Genomic DNA, 16,148 nt, shown 5'->3' on the forward strand with positions numbered 1-16,148 from the left:
ATATTGGCTATTACGATTTCATCTTTTTTGCTAAAAGCTCAATTATATCAATATCGCTCGAGACCCTCCAAACACTGAGCTGAAAGCCAGGCTTCTTCAGCAGCCAAGTGCCTATTGCCCTGGAAGGATTAACTTTTCTAAGAACGAATCCCATCCGCCTGATGCAGAGTTATCTCCCTAATAAAAAGCTGATCGAGTTACACCTCTGCTTAAAATCTCTGCCAGCTTCCTGTTGCTTACAGAATGCCGTTTAAACTCCTTCTTCTGTCTTACAAAGGCTTCCACAAGATTGGGCCCAGCCTGCCTTTCACTGTTCCTGCGGCACATTCCACTCTTCTTCACACGGAAGGAGACCAGGACATGCCAAAATGTCCTGGTCTCCCTCACCCTTCAACCTTCAACCAAGACCTCGGTTCAATGTGCTTCTATAATTCAGTTTACCTGGCCATATGGTAAAATATCTATTACGTCCATCCCTCCCCCCAGACTGATTTCCCAAAGATAGGAACTGAGCATTATTCCTATCTGTAACCCCAGGTTCAGCACAGGGCCAAGCACACTGCAGAAACATTAGTAGGTGAATGAATAAATGATTGCGTTGAATGAATGAATTCAACGGCCCAAGAACTCATACGCAACAGAACATGACAACAAAATCAACAACATCAATGTTTCCAGTCTTACATTTAGTAAGTATAGAGAAAACTAGTATATATAGGGAATCCATTCCCTACCTTTACTAAGTCTTCTAAGACAGGCTGTGACTACAGTAAGTGCTCAGGAAATAATCCAAATGGTCCAAGGCTTTGGTGGAGATCAGAGCTTCCGAGTTGTGTGTGCTGGGTAGAGGGCAGGTGCTTGGGAGAGGGAGAAAAATGTCTCGAAATGGGTGAGAGCCACCTGGGCTGGTGTGAGACAACACAAGAGGCCCTTCTTAGCAAGAAAGGGCCGCAGACTTTCAGTTGTTAAGGATGAAGAAAGTGACAAGGACAGGAACCTCTGGTGAAGGGGTAGGCATGTTGGAAAGGGGGATTTCTAGAAAAAGCCAACCATGGCTCTCCTGACTTAAAAGCAATGGGAGGGCTCCCCTGGTGGCGCAGTGGTTGAGAGTCCGCCTGCCGGTGCAGGGGACACGGGTTCGTGCCCCGATCTGGGAAGATCCCACATGCCGCGGAGCGGCTGGGCCCATGAGCCATGGCTACTGAGCCTGCGCATACGGAGCCTGTGCTCCGCCACGGGAGAGGCCACAACAGTGAGAGGCCCGCGTACCGCAAAAAAAAAAAAAGCAATGGGAGTGGCTCCTTTGAAGGATGAAAATGCTTTTACTCAGGGACTCAATTCTGAAGAAAGTTTTCAAAGTGCTGTTTTGAACTGTGAGACGAAAGGGCAAGGATAAAATACGTGGAAAGTGGACAGCTATTCCCTAATGCTGCTGGTCCCTTTCTCCCCTTCACTCGCTCCCCAGAGGAGAAGGAGCTACCTGCCTAGTTGGCCTGAGCTTGGCTCGGCTGGTCCTGGCTCTGTCTCAGGGCTGTCTGCCTGGAGGGGGCATCTCCTCTTGCTTCTGCACGCACAGGATGAGTTACCTTGGGCCTGGCATCTCCTTTCTGGAGGCAGGTAGGAAGGCCATTTCTACCAGTCTGAACTCATGAGATTTCTCAGATGGGAGACAGTGACCCTACCTGCCGTTGACCAAGGAAGTGTCTGCTTTACAAAGGGGCCGTCCTAATACCTTGTCTTGGAGGAGGGAGTGAGAAGCAAGATGTGGAAACCCAATTACTGGGCCACGGATTCCAGCCACATGTTCTAATTGAGTGAGGCCAGCAATAAAGACGACATTTTGATCTTCATCTATCTGATGCTTGTAGATATTTCCTGATTAATTCTGAAATTTGAGGGGAAAGGATTTCAGTTCGCCACTTCTGAAAACGCAGCACGCTGCTTATGTTCTTTTAGCTCTGAATTAAGTGATGGGCCCCTGGACCGCTCTCTGCAGGAACCCAGGGAAAGAGCTCTTTCTTCAGCTGACACTTCTGATTTAAGGCGTCTGCCTCATTTGATCTCATTTGGGGTCTCCATTTACAGTTCCAGGGGAGACCCCTGAGTTTCACAATAGCTGGAGGTGTCAGCCAGACCGAGGGGTGACAACAACCACCTAACCAGAAGGAAACACACAACCTTTGTGAGCTATAAGCTGAACCGAATCCAATTGCTCATCATACTCAACCTGAAATACCTCGGAGACATTGTAGGTTTGGTTCCAGGCCACAGCAATAAATCAAATATCGCAATAAAGTGAGTCACACGAACGTTTTGGTTTCCTAGGGCCTGTAAAAGTTATGTTTACGCTATACTGCAGTCTATTAAGTGCTCAATAGTGTTCTGTACAAAAACAATGTAGATACCTTAATTAAAAAACACTATCGTGGGCTTCCCTGGTGGCACAGTGGTTGAGAGTCCACCTGCCGATGCAGGGGACGCGGGTTCGTGCCCCGGTCCGGGAGGATCCCACATACCGCAGAGCGGCTGGGCCTGTGAGCCATGGCCACTGAGCCCGTGCGTCCGGAGCCTGTGCTCCGCAATGGGAGAGGCCACAAAAAAACAAAAACAAAAAAACCCCACTATCGATTAAAAAAACGCTCACCATCATCTGAGCCTTTAGAGAGTTGTAATCTTTTTGCAATAGTAACATCAAACATCACTGATCACTGATCACCATAACAAATATGATAATGAAAAAGTGAAATATTGTGAGAATTACCAAATGTGACACAGAGACCCAAAGTGAGCAAATGCTATTGGAAAAATGGCGCCCATAGACTTGCCTGATAGGGGTTGCCACGAACCATCAATTTGTAAAAAACACAACATCTGCAAAGGTCAATAAAGCGAAGTGCAATAAAACAAGTTATGTCTGCAGAGAGATACTGAAGGATCATTCAAACAGAACTGAACTAGATACTTTCTTAAAAAAATAAAAGACCTCACCTACTGCATCAAAAGAAAATCAAAGCTTCAAAATACTTTCTGAATCGAACTATTTCATTCTCTTCAAGTATCAAATACCTATCAGGTAATATTTTTTTCCCAGCATAGAAAAATATTCAGCAAATTCAACCATGTTTATTGCTTCCCTCTCATCCTTTAAATTTCTCTAAATTAACTTACCTTCCCTTTTGGTTACCACCTTTCAATTCTGTTTCAACTTTAACAGTATATATGCATGAATGATCAATAAAAGTAGTCAAAAGATTTTATCTGTGTTGGTATAATATTTCATGTTTTTTCAAAGAAGAAATGTTGAAATTCATGGCTGAAGCACATGTGATGATGGAATTTCCTCTTCTTAAGACACTTTAAAGAATTTTTGAAGGATGATCTTTTAATAGATTGCAAGTAGATAAAACCTGTCCCATTGCTCTCCAGGTAGTTGGCCTCTGGGGCTTCTAGTCCTGACTTGTACACTGCTCAGTAGAGTACTATTTATATAAGAGGGTTGGAGAGTTGTATGCCTGTTCGGTTATTTGTTCATTAGCTGATTCATTCATTCATTCATTCAACAAATATTCAGTGAGCCCCTCTGTGATAGGCCCATAGTGGGTCGAGGAAATTAATAGTAAATAAATCATAGCCATCCTTTGAATTCACAGATTAGTAGAGAAAACAGAAACCTCAGTGGATAAATCATCATAGAATAAGGACTACAGAGAGGTAACAAGGAATTCTGAGAACTTTTTATGTTTCTGATTAATGGTAGTGTTCATTTCTTTTATCCATAGTTGAAACATCTATTTCCAGAGAATTCTAGTTCAAGGAAGTAAGCTTCTCAACTCTATTCAACTGCATTCTGTCATGCAGGAGGTACGTCTTAACCTCCCAAGGACTTCTGAACTGTGTCAGCTACATAACTGTCGGTAGGATGGGCTATGGTTAGAAATGACATGAATAATAGGCATAGCCAACTGCTCTGCACTTACTTTGGGCCAGGCACTTTTCAAAGCACTTTAACTCATTGCACCCTTAAAACCACCCTGTGAGGTAGATCCTATTGTAATCCCTGTTCAAAAATGATGAATCTGAGACACAGAGAAGGTGAATAACGCCTCCGAGCACACATAAAGGGTTAAGCATATACTTTTATTTACTCAGTGAAATATAAACTTGAGAGGGTCTCTGAATTAACTCCCTGCCATTGGTTCCTTCTCTTTCATAAAAATAATGTGCAAAATTTAAAAGCAAACAAACAAAAAATCAAAATAATCATGCTTCCTGAGTTTCAGGGTTCTAAGTTAATAGAAATGTTCTGTTTTCTCAAAAATTGAACTTTTTATCTTCTATGAATACTCTCATTTAGGCCTAAAATATACAGCCTGTATGTTTTTTAAAAAGCAGCAACTTGAAATCTAATAGATAAAAATTTATATTTATAAAAAACATATAAATTATATAAAAGTAATAATCTAATCTTTCTTGCAATGAGACAAACTAAATTTGAAAAAAAATCAGTGAAGTTCAGGGCCCTAAATTCATTTAAGAAATATGCACATAAAATAACTGCAAAATCACAGGTTATTCAAGAAAAACCAAAAGAACAAGGCCTTCCCTTGCTTGTCAAAGATACAAGAAGAAAGATTTATTGAATGCTAGTGAAATAAAGATTTGAGCATTCATTCTGCCTGAGGGACTGTATCTTAGTTTTCATGCCTAAAATCCTCACAACCGAGACAATCCTTTGATTAAAACATTGTCTGTAGGAAGCCCCTGCACTCTATGGGTTACCTAAGAGGAGAGGAAGCTCATTATAACATATTAGCATCTTGTGATAAATTATAACAGCTTAATTTGTCAAAGTAGCCAACTACAACCTTGGAAAGCATTCAGCAGAGATAATAAAAGAATAGGACTAAGGAAATGTGAAATTTAATTAATGATGAATCATTATGGCTTTTCATGGATTTTTGACCATACTATTTCTTATTGATTTGTGAGAGCTCTTTATATATGTTAGTGAAAATCTGTTTTTTTCCCCTTAGCATTCCTTCTCCCTTATTCTGATAACAGAATCTCTCTGTATTATGAAAAATTCATCCCAAGTAGTGTGTTTTGCACTGACCTACCCCTTTCCCTGCCACAAGGGTAGCACATGATCCATGCCTGGGCAGAATCATCAGTGGGTAACACACTAGAATCCCAGAACAAAAGAGAAACAGGAGCAAAAGAGAAAGAAACCTTCCTTCAGCTACAGGGGTTATTCAGTGATGGACCTGTGACCCAAACTGGGTTAGAATCCTTCCAAAAGCTTCTGTGCTGGAGCGATCAGAGAAGCAGCACTCTTTCCTGGAGGAGTGTTAGGTTGGTAGGATAGGAGAGACCGGGCTACAGGCAACCAACATGGCTTCCTTATGATGGAAGCTTCAGGCCTCTCCATCCCTGGGCTCTCCAGTTACAGAAACTAGCAAATCCCCGTGCATGTTTCAGCAAGTTTGAGCAGGACTCTTCAGTTGAAAGCAACCATAAAAAAGCACATATTGAAGGTATTAACGTTTGGTCTGTCACATAAGCAGTAAGTGTTTTCTCCAATTGTTTGTTTTTTAATTTTGTTTAAGGAGGTTTCTGTCATATGGAAGTTTTTTGTTTTTAAGGAGTCAATCCTTTTCCTCTTTAGTGTCTGGCTTTGATGATATACTTCAAACATCCTCCTTAAACTCCTTCTCTAACCAAAATTAACAAATGTAATAGTTATCTATTGTTTTCCTTGTACTTTTCTGGTTTTGTCTTTACATTTAACCTTTAATCCATCGTGAATTTGTGGTATGGTAAGGTGTGTAATAGGTAGTCATTTTTATTTGCACATAAACATCAGTTGTCCTAACGTTATTTGGTAAACAATCCAATCTTTTTCTCGTTATTTCAACGCTGCCTTTCCTTTGTCCCAATCCATACTTATGCTTTGGTTTTTGTCTTGGCTCTCTATTATCTTCCATCAAGGTACCCCTCTTCCTGTACTAGTTCTGCACCAATGTTAATTAGTGGATTCTTGGGGAACTCCCTGGTGGTTCAGTGGTTAGGGCTCTGCGCTTCCACTGCAGGGGACACGGGTTTGATCCCTGGTCGGGGAACTAATATCCTGCATGCCACACAGCACGGCCAAAAAAACAGGATTCTTATACCTGGCAGAAGAAAGTTCACTCTTCTTGCTATTCTTACACATTTAATTCCATATTAGTTTTGAATCATTTTTTTTAAATATCATAAAAACCTTGCTGCGGTTTGCTTGGGACTGTACATGTGCATGAATTGAGAAAAGCAGTATCTTTATTATTTTGAGTCCATCCATGCAAAGATGAGAGGCACTCTTGAATTATTAAAGTGATTTTCATGTCCATCAGTAGAGTTTAATAACTTTGCTTATATTGGTCTTGGGCATTTCCTATTTTTGTTAATTTTAAAAATGGTATTGTTTTAACCATTATATTTTAAAAATAGTGTTTAATATTATGTAGGAAAGCTATTGGCTTTACCATTAGGACGGTAAACCCTCTTGGTTCCAACAATTCTCATTATTTCTTGGGTTTTTCAAGTGGACAATTCCAATAACTGTAAATAACAATATTTGGGGCCACCTCCTTTCTAATACAGAAACCTTATTTTTTTTATTTTCACTAATTATTTTGGTGAACACTTGCAGAATCTTGTTAAAACATTTCACCCATAACGGGACATGATGGTCTTGTTTCCAACTGTAATGATAGATTCTAGAGGGTTTCAATACTAAGATATTGATTTACTGGTTTGAGATTTATATATATGATAAAATTGTCATACCTAGGTTAAAGAAGTATTCTATTCCAATTTAACTAAGTCTTTTTTCTTTTTTGCCTTTAATTTGTTTATCATTGAGGCAAAAATCTACATGTAAATGCACAGATCTTACTTTTTATAGTTTGATAATTTTTGAAAAATTTGCATACAGCCATTTCTATTAGCCATTTCTAACTCACACTTCTAAAGAAATACAGAACATTTCCATCCTCCCAGAAAGTTCCTTCCTATTTTCCTTTTGATCGCCATCCACACCCTGATTTCAAGGCAACCATTGCTCAAATTTCTGTCACTATAGTTTTTTTCATTGAGATATAATTCATATACTATAAAATTAATCCTTTTAAAGTATACAGTTCAATGATATATTCACAAAGTTGTACTATCATTACCACTATCTAATTTTAGAATATTTTCATCACCCCCAAAAGACACTACATACCTATCAGCAGTCACTCCCCACTGCCCCTTCCTGCCAGCCCCTGGCAACTACTGAACTACTTTCTGTCTGTATGGATTTGCCAGTTCTAGTGCTTTCATATAAATGGAGTCATACAACACATGGCGTTTTGCGTCTGGCTTTCAGTTACCGTAACGTTTTTAAGGTTTGCCTGCATTGTGGCATGCATCAGTACTTTCTTTTTATTGCTAAGTAATATTTTATTGTATGGATATACCACAGTTTGTTTACCCACTCATCAATTGGTGGGTATTTGGGTGGTTCCCACTTTTTTTCTACTATGAATAATTCTGCTGTGAGCACTCGTGTACGAGATTTTTTTGTAAACCTATGTTTTCAATTCTCCTATGTATCTTGGAATATAGGTTAGTTTTGCCTGTTATAAAACTTGATATAAATGGAATCGTGGTTCTCGTGTCTGACTTCTTTTTGCCCAGCATAATGTTTTTGAGATTCATTCATGTAGGTTGTTTCTTTTTGTGCTGTGTAGTATTTTATTCTATGAATATACCACAGTTTGTTGATCCAGTCTCCCAAGGATGGACTTTTGATCTGTTTTCAGTTTGGGGCTATTATGAATAAAGCTGTTATGAACACTCTTATACATATCTTTTTATGAACTTATGTTTCAGTTTCTTTAAGTATGTAGCTAGGCGTTGAATTACTAGATCATAGAGTAAATGTATGTTTAGCTTATAAAAAATTTCAGTGTCTTCCAAGTGGTTATACCATTTTAAATTCCTACCAGAGATAGATTCAAATTCTGATCACTCCACATTCTCATTAACATTTGGTATGGTCAGCATTTTAAAATTTTATCTATTTTGTGGGTGTGAAGTAGTATACCATTATGGCTTTAATTAATATTTTTCTGATGACTAATGAATTTTTGGTGTGCTTTTTAATTACTGGTATCTGTTCTATTGTAATTGCCTGTTCAGGTCTTTTGCAAATTTAAGAAATTGTGTTGTCCTTTTAGTAATGAGTTATAAAAGATTCAAGTCCTTGATACTAGATACAAGTTCTTTGCCACATATATTTTCTGTGAATATTTTCTCCCAGTCTGTAGCTTGTCTATTCCTGTACTTAATGATACGATTTGATAAGCAGAAATTTTTAATTTTGATGAAATCTGATTTTTGTAAATATTATGGTTATTTCTACCAGTGTTCTTTCTAGGAAGTCTTTATTTACTTCATGGTCATAAAAATTTTCTCCTATGTTTTCTTCTAGGAACTTTATAGTTTTGGTTCTTACAATTAGGTCTATTACCCATCCCAAATGAACTTTTTTATACGGACTGAAGTAAGGGTCAAGGTTCATTTTTTTTCCATCTGGGTATTCAGTTCCTCCAGCATCACTTGTTGAAGGTTTTTCTTTATTGAATTCTTTCAATGCCATTGTCAAAAATCAATTTATTGTGATAATACAGGCTTATTTCTGGAATCTCTATTGTGTCTCATTGACCAGACTATTCTTACACTATTCTTACACTAATAACATACTATATTGATTTTTCTAAATTAAATATAGTTGATGTACAATGTTTTGTTAGATTCAGGTATACTACGTAATGATTTGACATTTGCTTATATTATGAAATGATCATGATCAGTCCCATAGAAAGTTACCACAATATTATTGACCATATTTCTAATAATGTATACTACATCCCTGTGGCTTATTACATAAACGGAATTTTACACCTCTTAATCCTCTTTATCTATTTCATTCACTCCTCCTACCCTCCCTCCCTTATGGCAACCACCCATTTGTTTTCTGTATCTATGAGTCTGTTTTCATTTTGTTTTGTTCCTTGATTTTGTTTTTTAGAATGCCATACGTAAGTGAGATCATGTGGTATTTGTCTCTCTCTGTCTGACTTACTTCACTTAGCATAATACCCTCTAGATCCATCCATGTTGTTGCAAATGACAAGATTTCATTTTTTATGAACGATAAACATATATACTACATCTTCTTTATTCGTTCATCTACTGACAGACAATTAAGTTGCTTTTGTATCTCGGCTATAATGCTGCAATGAACACTGGAGTGCGTATATCTTTTTGAATTAATGTTTTTGTTTTCTTCTGGTAAACACCCAGAACTGAAACTGCTGGATCATATGGCAGCTCTATTTTTAACTTTTTGAGGCACCTCCATAATGTTTTCCAAAGCAGCTGCACCAATGAACGGTCCAAACAACAGTGTGCAGGGATTCCCTTTTTCCCACACTCTCTCCAACACATGTTATTTGTTGTCTTTTTGATAATAACCACTCTGAAAGGTTTGAGGTGGTATCTCGTGGTTTTGACTTGCCTTTCCCTGATGATTAGTGATGCTGAGCACCATTTCATGTACCTGTTGGCCATCTGTATGGCTTCTTTGGAAAAAATGTCTATTCAGGTGCTCTTTCCTATTTTGTAATCCAGTTGTTGTTTTTTTTAATGTTGAGTTGTATGAATGCTTTGTATATTTTGGATATTAACCCCTTATTAGATATATTGTTTGCAAATATCTACTCTCATTTGGTAGGCTGCCTTTTTGTTTTGTTGATAGTTTCCTTCACTGTGCAATGCTTTTTAGTTTGATATAGCCCCATTTGCTTATTTTTGCTTTTGCTTCCCTTGCCTGAGAAGACATAGGCAAAAAGTATATATGTATTGCTAAGACTGATTCTAAGAGTGTACTGTCTATGTTTTCTTCTAGGAGTTTTATGGTTTCAGGTCTTATATTAAAGTCTTTAAGCATTTTGAGGTGTCTTTGTCTTTGTTTTTTGGTTTTTTGGTATATGGTGTGATAAGGTAGACCAGTTTGATTTTTTTTGCATGTAGCTGGCCAGGTTTCCCAATTGAAGAGGCTGTCTTTTCTCCATTGTATATTCTTGCCTCCTTTGTTGTAAATTAATCAGCCATATAAATGTGGGTTCATTTCTGGGTTCTCTATTCTGTTTCATTGATCTATATGTCTGATTTTGTGCCAGTACCATACTGTTTTGATTACTGTACCTTTGTAGCATAAGGAATAAGGAAGTGTGATGCCTCCAGCTTTGTTCTTTGTTCTTCTTTCTCAAGATTGTTTTGGCTACTCAGGGTCTTTTCTGTTTCCATACAAATTTTAGAATTATTTATTCTAGTTCTGTGAAAAATTCCATTGGTATTTTGATAGGGATTGCATTGAATCTGTACATTGCCTTGGGTAGTATGGTCATTTTAACAACATTAATTCTTTCAGTCCATAAGCACATAATATCTTTCCAATTGCTTATATTGTCTTCAATTTCTTTCATCAATGTCATAACTTCTGAGTTACCTCCTTGGTTAGATTTATTCCTAAGTATTTTATTCTCTTTGATGCAACTGTGAATGTTTTCTTAATTTCTCTTTCTGATAGTTTTTTCTTAGTATATGGAAATGCAACAGATTTCTGTATATTAATTTTGTATCCTGAACATTTACTGAGTTTATTTATTAGTTCTAATAGTTTTTTGGTGGTGTCTTTAGGATTTTCCATATAGGTGACCTTTGAACAATATGAGTTTGAGCTGCACAAATCCACTGATATGTATATTTTTTCAATAAATGTACAAAAATATACGTGCAAGAGTTGTATTGAAGTGGATAGCGTATTCTTACACAGGCATAGGTGAGTGACATTCCATATAGAATTAATAATGTGCTAGTTTTCTTACTGTTTTATATCTTCGTTTTCAAAGGATTACCTTACTGTACAGTGTGCTTCTCTCTCTCTCATAATTGGAGAAACTGCATATCAGCCTCTCATCACAAGTAAGTGGTTTTCTAAATAATGTAACAGTGTTTCCAGTACTGTATTATGAATATGACTGTAATATTGTGTGTCATAAAGAAAATTTATAACAATTCATTCATTAGCCTATATGCTAGGCTACCATGAAGCAATTGTATCAGTTACACTAGGCTAACATAAAGCAATCATATTGCTGCTTCTTTGTTATCAATGCATGAATCGTTATACTTGTAAAGAAATATGAATTTCTTTTTCACATTATCTTTTCATTTTTGCTGTCTGCTATTAGTAATATGTATAATATCTACTGTGCTTTGTATCATATAAGCCAATATTGATGTAGGTGCTGACAGATAGACAATTCATCTTGTAAATGGATGACATAAACTTAACAGTATTGAAAATATATAGTACAATACTGTAAATGTATTTTCTCTTCGTTAATTTTCTTAATAACATTTTCTTTTCTCTGGCTCACTTAATTGTAAGAATACAGTATATAGTACATATAACATACAAAATATGTGTTAATTGACTGTGTTATTAGTAAGGCTTCCAGTCATAAGTAGGCTATTGATAGTTACGTTTTTGGAGAGTCAAAAGTCATACACAGATTTTCAGCCATGCAGGGGGTCGGCTCCCCTAGCCCTTGTGTTGTTCAAGGGTCAACTATGTATAGTATCATGTCATCTGCCAATGGTGGTAATTTTACAGCCTTCTATCCAATTTGGATTCCTTTGATTTCTTGTCTGATGCTGTGGCAATCCACATTTGCTCTGATACCTCACTTTTGCAGCATACGAAGTTCTGACTTTTCACCAAGGCAAAAACTACCTGTACTATTTTTCTTTTTGACCCTACTCTTCCCTAACCCCTGGATTCATGTGTTCCTAAGTCTACCCAGGCCTCAGCACAACAAACTTCTTAGGTCTACTTGGAATTTTAGTTAAACACCTATTTTATCCTGTATTTCTTGAGATTATATACAGAGAAAAGAAAAGGAAAGTGATATTTAGTGAGTAGAGTGACAGCAAAATTATTAAAACAGATGATTTGATTTTTAATTTCAAGTTTAACATACACACATATAATCATTGGTCAAAAAACTGAAACAGGTGATGTTATAATGACAGGGTATAGAAAAAGGTACAATGATGATTTTTTTAATGTAAGTATGGTAAAGTTAATGCTACAGAGTCTGGCGAAAGCCCTCCTACAGTCTTACCACCTCAGTGTAAAGTCTTCTGAAATCAGCTTTCTTACCTTTGTCTCATTTCATTTTTTCTTCCCTTCTCAGAAATATTAAATTTTTGGTCAGTTTGCCCAAGATGGCCTCTTAGCTTTGTGATAAATATTGTCAACTCATGTGACACTTAATTGCATTGTTACAAATTTTGTAATATCTACGTACTCTCTGATCTTACCTGTAATGGGGTTCTTCGTAGACCTAAGTTTTAAATTTTCAAAGTTGGAAACCCATCATTGAGAGTCACAAATGTTGCTGAACTCTAGGGTAGGATTTGGAATTGGTGTTGGAAAAGAACTTTCCTTTTTTTCAGGGAGGTCCAATTTAAAGGTGTTTTAGTCAACAGCGTTTATAGGACATATACCTACCCATTGTTCTTGTCTAAAGTCCTGAATTCACAGAGTAACCAAAATTCAGACACTTCACCTCAAGGGGCTGAGTGCTCTTCTTGGTAACATCTGTGGTGTGTTTGAACAGAACTGTGCTGCTTAGGGGTTACAAACCTCTTTTCTCATGATGTGCCAGAGATGTGTCTGTGTTCTAAACTAAACATTTCTCACAAGAGATTCCAAATTATGGGGATGACCCAACCTCCCATTCCTCTATCAGGCCCAGAGATTGTGACAAGAAACTGCATGGGTTTGATACAGAACAACCCATATTAGACTCTTGGGGTCCCATACATGATGTCATTTAAGACCAAATGACTTTGAGTCTGGGAACAGTCTTGTGGACTTCTGGGTTTGTCTTGTCCAGGCCATGAGGATTTAATGACATGCTAATGGAGGAGCACAGGTCTTTCCCAGCAAGGTAAGAGGGCTTCCTGTTAGTAATGAGGCTGGGCAGGGAAGGAGGCTGGTCTTAAACTAGAGGAAAGAGGTCTTCCTCTCTCTGAGGCCAAGAAAAGTTGGGTCTGGGATCTAAGGAAAGAGCATTCTTGGAGGTGACAGGGATGGGAAGAACCAGCTTAGCCAAGTGGAGATAGACCAATAGCCAAGATGAAGCCCTAAGTGAGGTAAGTCAGGGCTGTGGGTTCAAGATGAGACATCTGTAGGGTGAACAACTTGTCCAGGTTTGCCCAGGACTGACACAGTTTTCAAACTAAAATTTCCCGAGAACTCCTTTAGTTCTGGGCAAATTAGGATGCTTGGTCGACCTAGGTATTCGTCGAGCATTCCCCTTCATGTTGTATTACCAATGCCCCCAAGACTTCAGTAAAAACTGGTTGGAAGTCCCAGCTCTCTCCTAGTTGTGCTCTGGGGAATAAAGAGAGGGGCACGCACCAATGTGTGAAGAGAGAGCTGTGACCACCTGCCCCAAAAATGATGCCCCAAATGTGGTGAGAAGCAGTCTGCTGAGACGTTGAGTATTAACCAGGACTGGTTAGAGGAACACATAAGTGGTCTTCACAGGTCCCAAGAGAAAGATGGGAAGATGATAGTGATAGGACAAAGGCCGGATTTCCTGTGGGTGCGTAAACTATAATTTGAGCATTGAAAAGAAGTATTGACCTTGAAGCTGGTAAACTTGGGGACATCTGGGTTACATATATTTTTAGACATCTTCCTATATTGTATGGAAAAATACATGCCAACCTCAGAACTGATTTTCCATTCATTTCTTTGGTACCAAATATATGTGACATTTTTCGTTCCTAATGCCAGGTGTTCCAATGTAGAATTACCTATACATTAAGCTCTTCTTCAGTGGAAAGAATTAGACAATAGTCTTAAGACCTGCCTCTACCACTTGCTAGCTTTAGGACCTTAGGAAAACTTCTTAAGTCTCTGAAATGTCACTTTCCAGTCTTTCAGATTTACTCAGGAGAATTAAACGTGATAATTTCTACCAAGCAGGGCCACCACATTATGGAATCCGTGGGCCCTTGCCACATTGCCTTTGGGGGCCCCTTCTTCCATAAAGAAAGGATTAAAAGACAAATATAATCCAGGTGCGATTCATTGTTATATTCATTATTATTATAATAAATTTTAACTTTATTATATGAATTGATAATGGATTATTATTATATCATTGTTTTCTTCTGACTTTAAAAGAAACCAAAACATTCCTGTGGCCCCTAGGCACTGTGCCCTACTATGGCTTGTGAGTCAGCCCTGATGTCAAGTGCCTGGTACGGGATAAGCACGTAGTAGGTGCTCCACAATTTTTATTCCCTTTCTCTTCCATTGCACGTCAAAAGAAAAAAAATTTCGAAAACTTCAAGTGGCAAATTAAAATTCAAGAAATAAAGTCAAAAGAAAATGTTCCCCAAGCCAGTGGATATCTATAACAGCAGGTTTCACTTATAGTGAATATCACTTTACTGCTTTTAACAAACTTCAAAGAAAATGTTGTAAGGCCATTCATTCTACATGTCTGTTTCACATCAGTCACAATTATATCCCAGCTTCACTTCTCTCCCCTTGTTATACCTCATAAATTGTATAACTAGAATGTATGTGTAGTGTATGGATTACATTAGGAATTGTCAGAAGTAGCCTGATAGTAAGCATTTGCAATCACCCCCCTTCTGGCATCTCTGAACCCCTCTGAAGGTATGTGAATACGCTGCACCCCCAGTAACGGGGGACAAAAACACAGATCAGGGAAGGGACCCTACGTGCTTAATAGCTCCTCCAGAGAACTGAAATTGTCACTGTGATGTTTAAACAATAGTGCTACGTTTCTACGACAAATATGTTGCTTACCTGTTGAACGGTCATACAAAAATACAAACAAAAATCAAATTTCCACTGAGAGTGAAACCTTGTTTGTGGTAAGTAGGGACAATGCAGGTTTCCAGAGCAGGTTAGTTGAGCCCCAGAGAGGTCCTTCTGGCAGCGAGGAGTGAGATGCTGTTATCCTATAAGAAACGCTGTCTGCCAAATGTCTCTCAACGCAGGAAACTTCTCTGGGCTTCTAGTTTGGTTGTCCTCTGCTCTTTTCATTTATGGCGAAGACCCCTGGGTGTCAGCCGCCATCCTTCGCATAAGGAAACAACTACAGAGATGAAATGGCAAACTGGGGCCTCTCTGGCAACCATTTGGACAGCAGCAGAGAAATTCACCTTCTCCCCAACTTCCCCACCCCCAACCACGGGTCCTTTCTCTTCACATTGTAAAGAACCAAGGAAGTGACTCATCCGTGGCCAGCAACTTTTTCTGTTTGAAAGTTGCAGTAAAGAAAAAAAGTTCTATGGGCAAAGAATACAGATTCCTTGTTCTAAATGAAAGCGCTTTAATAGATTTATATTTATCATTCCTGTTGCATTTATAAGATCATTGAAATTCAAGACTGTCTCATTTATCTCACACTGTTAGAGAGAGAGCTGCTTCCCACATGTGCGTTTCCTGATAACCCAAGCTTTCTAGCCTTTGAAGCACCAGCACTTGTTAAAGTTGAATCTTTTTTTTTTTTTATAGAAAAATGTCCAAAATGTTACACATGTCTCCCAGCCTTTTAAAACAGACTTTCCTGAAACATAATTTAGCCTTTGTTGAGGGTCATCCTACGGTGTTATGCTAATGCCTGAGAGGCATGATGGTGAAAGGACTCTGAAATCAGACAGGCTGGGTTCACATGAAACTGATGCTGCCATAGTGACCAAGAAACCTCGGGCGCTTACAAATCTCTGAGTGCTGCCACAGAGATGGGATAAAACCTGCCGCTTCTGAGAGAGGCTGAGAGTGTTAAGTGACCTGCTACACATTCAAAGTGTTCAGCATGATGCTTGGGAGATAGTAAGCATTAAAAAAAAAAAAAAAGTGTAGTAAAAACTAAATGTATGATAAAATAAAGAAAACGAATAAGCAAAATAAAAATGTAATGAAACTGTAATAAACTGAA

This window comes from Pseudorca crassidens, chromosome 20 (genome assembly GCF_039906515.1).
Source record: "Pseudorca crassidens isolate mPseCra1 chromosome 20, mPseCra1.hap1, whole genome shotgun sequence".
Classification (NCBI taxonomy): Eukaryota; Metazoa; Chordata; class Mammalia; order Artiodactyla; family Delphinidae; genus Pseudorca; species Pseudorca crassidens.